The following is a 6,000-nucleotide window of genomic DNA, read 5'->3' on the forward strand; positions in this document are numbered from 1 at the left end:
AAACATGAACATTTGGAGATTAGGTTTTTAAAGACTGGAACTTTTTCTAAATGTTTTATGTTGGCACTCTCTACCCAGTCTTCTGGATGCCCTCTTAAGTTTAAGAAATCATCTGAGATGTTTATCCTAGATCATTTGTGTTATTTATTTAAGAACACAGTGATCCAAGGGAACAGGATTAAAACTAGGTTTCTCTTATTATCTCCGCCAGGCCGAACGCCCGAAGGCCGGAGATCACAGTATGTTTTCACCTCTGTCCCTCGGTCTCTCTGTTTGTTTGGGTGTCTGTGAAAAAACTCATCTCCAGCACCACTGTAATGATCACTGTGAAACTTTTCATGCATACTCCCAGTAGGCCCAGGAAGAACCTCCACCCAAACCTTTTCAAATTGGCTACACGTTTTGGCCTATAACTCTTGAAGCGTAGGTCGTACAGTAAAAAAAGTAATGTTTCCCTTTTTTTTTGGATCATGCCATTTTGCGTTTTCTTCACACCACACTATTTTCAACTAGTCTTACAGATTTTGTCCAACGCTAATGCAAATCAGCACTTATTATCTCTGGAGTAATGTTATCAAGGTGTATTTGTCAGATTTACCAGTTTCCATTAAGATTAGCTACGATTAGCTTCCAACGTTTGCGGGAGTGGCCTCAAAGAAAATGGCACAAATAATGAATACACCACATATTGAGGGGCCTCTTAACAACACAGAGCCAAAAGCTATTTCACTTCCACACTGTGGTGCCATGCCAGTGGAAATCCTGCTTAATATGGGGACACCACAAATGCTCTGTTTATTGCATTATTTCCCACCAAATGATGTGATGTCATCATTTCATAATTTGCCTGCAATTACATGTACCAAATTGTGGCCAGGCCCAACGTCTTACAGAAATGGTATATTTCTTCAACACAACATCCAAACATCCCCAAATTGGAATCACTTGTTGAGGGGCCTCTATAGAGCTCACCTCTAAAAACCATTTCCCTTCTGCCCATAGAGGGCACTACAAACGCGAATAGTTGCTCCATCTATTGTACAAACTCTGTTTCCGCTGCAGCTTCCACGTGTCCTGACAGCTGCCACGCCACAGCTGACACTGCCCTGGGTAGGCAACTCGGCCTGGCATAGATTTGCACTCTGAGGAGTGCACTTTGCTAGTTACAGTATTTATATCAATGTTATCATAACTTTATGTCAATAGACCAAGTCCATCATTGAAATACATTTGAAAAGAATCAAATTAATATAAATATGTATCTATTTGCTGTTGTGAAGGCAAACAATATTTACATGACCAATTATTGTACTGACTTATGACATACTTGGGTGGCTGGTGGCTCAGTCAGTGCACAGACTACATGCTCACTGTGAGTCGCAAGGACATAGTTTGAATCCAACCTATTCATGTCTGGATTTCCTGTCTCACTATTAGTCTACTATCTATTAAATACAAAATTGCTCCAAATTTGTCTTTAAGAAAACAGATTAGCTTAAAGGATCTACACCATGAATTTAAAAAATATATTTAATATTTAATATCATATTGTTTATGTCACACAAACGTTTTTCAAAAGGTTTGAGGCTAAATCAAGCCTCAGATATACTCATTCCGACTAACTTCTCTCTGGCTTATAAAGCACTTTCACCTGCAATACCACATTGTCCTGATTTGCACGTGGCGCTATTGAGACAGTTTGTATGCATGTTATCTCCTGGTTCTGAGTGGAAAAAGAAAAAAAAAGGGGGGGAAAAATCAAAACATGTTTTTGTTTTTTGGAACTGAAAAACGGGAGGGATTGTACCGCTAGTGACGTCACTTTCGGGGCCAAATCAGTTTGGCCTGTTTTGAGACCAATTTACATAAAACCCCAGATATGCTTATCCTGAGTGCTCAAACTGGGGTATTTTTTGGGATAGAAGAGAGGTAGGGGAGACCAAAAACACAAAAAAGAAGGAAAAGTTAAAATTCATGGTGTAGTCCCTTTAACACATCGACCGCCAGAGGTTAATCTCATAATGTACTCACCAGTGCCAAGGTGTTTTTGTTGTTTTTTTGTTTTTTTCATGTCGCCATAGATCTTGTTAAAATCCTTAAGATTGAGCCGTACACGGTCTGTATACATCCGCGACATCTCAACGTATCTCCCAGTGAAAATCACGTGTCAAACGGGGCATCCATGTTGTAGTTAGAGCGGATTACGTTAAACAGTGAAATGCGAGGAGAAAAAACTACAGGAAGAGAATTGAGTTTCAGTTTCGTCTGTAGAATGGGAGCGGACGTGATCGTCAAAACCGGATCCCAAATAATTCCGTTTCCGGTCATCAAACCGGAAACGGAAGTGGATCAAAAAAATCCGAAAGTGAACCCCGGACATTATTAGCACGAAAAGACCGTGGACCGTAGGGCTACGGTCTCGGCGCTTAACAGTTGGATTTAACGGACCGTAGGACTACGTTCTTGGCGGTTAATGTGTTAAGAAGTAGCCTACAGTACTTAAGTGTAGTGGCGTGTACAGACTTATATGTTTGTAAAGGAGCAGCGGCTCTACTCCGAGTCTGTCTCGGGTGATTGAACTTCTCACCCTATCCCAAAGGGAGATGCCAGCCACCCGTCTGAGAAAACTCATTTTGGCAACTTGTATCCTCGATCTTATTCTTTCGGTCATGAACCACACTTCAAGACCATAGGTGAGAATAGGAACGTAGATTGACCGGTCTATCGAGAACTTTGCCTTCCGGCTAAGCTCTTTTCATCACAACTATGCAGTACAGCTGTACAACTATGCAGTACAGCTCCTGCTGCTCTGATTCTCCAGCTGATTCTCCATCCTCCCTCATTTGTGAACAAGGCCCTGAGAAACAGCACTACATGTAATTACACAAGCTACACTGTCTCAGAAAACCACATTGGGAGTCCCGCCTTTTAGTTCCAGCCCTTCCTTGAAGCCAACCTTACCTCAGTTGCACTGCCTCACTCTTTGATGCTCCAGGAGTTGTCCACTAAGTGGCAGATGGCAGTGAGCCATCAAGGTTACTGCAAGTAAAATTTGGAGCCAGCTCCTAATTAAAAACCCCAACCAGTTGCAAGAGGTATTGATCCTTGGACAGCTCATTTTATGGCTGTAGGATTTGCGTGGGCTCCCCCATGTCCCCTTTCAGCCACAAACTCTGTTTAAATCAAGTGAGAGGAATACAGCCCATTAGAGTGCTGCTCAGTACTTGTTTTTGATTGTTTAGGAAATGTGAAGGGAAACACTGGCTATTATCATTAAATACTTTACTCAGGCAGGTTTCGAGAATCAGGATGTCAACCCTGTCCAGGCCAGATTTGATTAGCCTTTGATCAGCTTTATTTGTATTGCTACACTGTAACCAATTGCTGTTAATGGATTTACAACAGTATCTTACTGTTTTTCATAATAATTGTAAAAATACTGTTATGTAAATTAACAGTTAAAAATCACACCCAGTGTGAAGTGGGCGGTGTGGTCACAGTGGTCATCACAGTGATGGAAGAAGTGATGGAAGAAACCATAAACTTAAAAAAAACACTTCTATGTTTTTTTTTAAAGTTATGGTTTCTTATATAGGGCTATGCACATGTGTCATGTTTCCCTAGCCAATCACAGTCCTGAATAGACTGTGATTGGCCAATCACGGTGCAGGGTTAGGGGGGTACATTTGTGGATTTGGTGTGCAAATATCCAAACCTCACATATAGGGGCGGTTTCACCGCCCAAAAAAAAACTTTTTACACCAATTTTCAATCTATCTTCATATAATTGGGCCTCATTAATGCTTATTGTCATCGCCTAGCCTTGTTCCCAGCCTTACTCATCTGGGAAGAGAAAAGTCTGGTCACGACCTAATGCAGATAGTGTCTATAGGGGCGGGACTTCCGTCGTACGTCGTATCTTTTTCAACCAAATTTCGGTACTTCTGTTTAGACACTCAACCGGCTAGGTCTTGCCCAGCGTGGTCTCCGCCAGGCCGAAGGCGTGGCCGAGACTATGTTTTCGCCCCGTCCGTCCGTGTGTCAGTGTGTGTTTCTGACTGTCTGTGTGTGTCCATCTGTGGCTTCTAAAGTTGGCAGGAGTGTCCCATTTTGTACAAAATGCCTCAAATCCTGAACGCAGCCTTTGATTGCCCTGAAACTTTGCACACACATTCCCACTAGACCAAGGAAGAAATTCCACCCTACATTTAATGTACATGGTGGCGCTATAACAGGCAGGTTTCTGCATTAGTGAGGACCAGTTATATGAAGATAAGGTTGAAAATGGGTGAGTTACTTACTTATTTATCCTATCGTCCCGGTTGGAGCATAAGGCCACAATCATGCACTGCCACTGAACCCTGTCTCGTGCTTTGGCCTGTGCTTCGTCCCAGGAAAGACCCATCTCCTTCAGCTCCATCATCACTGCCCTTCACTATCCTTCTTTGGTCTGCCCCTCTTTCTTTTGCCAATTGGGGTCCACCTGAAGGCAACTTTGGGTAACCTTTCATTGGGCATCCTCAATACATGACCGAGCCAAATGGGTGAAGTGCTCCTTTAATGCTGTTGTTTTTTGTATCAAAATATGTTGCGGTACATAAAACTGCATAATAGGTAAATTGCACAATAGATAAAGTGAAAATAAGGAACTGAATAACAAACCAAACGGGACTGTGCCTCAGTATATAAAATACAGGCTCATTACATAAGAACCAAGAACTCTCAGGCCCACAGGCAGTGGTCTTCCATCCCTCGTACTAAATCGAAAGCAGGGAAGGCTGCCTCCTGTGTCTATTCCCCAAGTAGACGGATCACCCTGCCTGTGGACCTGAGAGAGGACACTACACTGAACACTTTTAAAAGCAGCTTACAAACCTTAGTATATAACTATGTGTGTTTCTTTCGGTTATTGTGGGATCTGTTATATTCTGCACAAATTCTTAAATGCACAAACGTGTGTGTGTGTGTGTGTGTGTGTGTGTGTGTGTGTGTGTGTGTGTGTGTGTGTGTGTGTGTGTGTGTGTGTGTGTGTGTGTGTGTGTGTGTGTGTGTGTGTGTGTGTGTGTGTGTGTGTGTGTGTGTGTGTGTGTGTGTGTGTGTGTGTGTGTGTGTGTGTGCGCGCGCGCGCGTGCTGTATAAATAAAACTTGACTTCACTTGACTTAACTAATAAGTTGGCTTGCCATAAAATATTGTTCATAGAGTTGTCAGATAAATTGGCCATTTCAATACAGACAAAGGACTCACTGAAACGCAATTCAGATTACATTTCAGATTACAATTCAGTGTTATTTTTGTCACGTTTCCCCTAACTATTATGTTCTCTGTGAATTCATTTGTAACTAGAAAATGTGCTCCTCGGAGCACAGGTCTCCGCCAGGCGAGTACTGTTCCTGATTAATCCTGTCTTACCTATTTATATTACATATTGTCACATGTCACGTGAAGCTTGACCAATGTTAGCTTGGCTGAGACGGACACACACACATATTGTCACGTGTCACGTGAAGCTTGACCAATGTTAGCTTGGCTGAGACGGACACACACACGGAGGGTAAAACATACTCTCCACCATGCCTTTGGCCTGGCGGAGACAATAACTGCTCTACAGCTACTGCTCCAGGACCAATAAAGAATTTATTAGACAACTAAAGACTGATAAAACCAGAATGATTGGATGCCGAGTGGAATCAAGTCAAGTTTATTTATGTAGTATGTTTCATATGACAGGCTCAATGTGGCTCAGACGCCATCGTCTATGAGAAAATGGCCAAAGTACAAGTCTAATGGTTTAGAAGCACACACGCAGGTAACGAACCACATTTTGTAACGACACTAAAGACTCATTGCTGGCTTTTAAAAACCACTGGCGCTGTTCCAGATGCAGGTTTCCCTGGCAGCGCTGCACAAACAAATGGGTGTGTCTAATGAGAGGCTTTTAAAGGATATTGATTTTTTCTTCTTCTTGCCATACTAAGTGTTACTGGCTGCTTCACCCTTG

This window comes from Gymnoscopelus braueri (assembly GCF_963280865.1).
Source record: "Gymnoscopelus braueri genome assembly, chromosome: 20".
Taxonomy (NCBI): Eukaryota; Metazoa; Chordata; class Actinopteri; order Myctophiformes; family Myctophidae; genus Gymnoscopelus; species Gymnoscopelus braueri.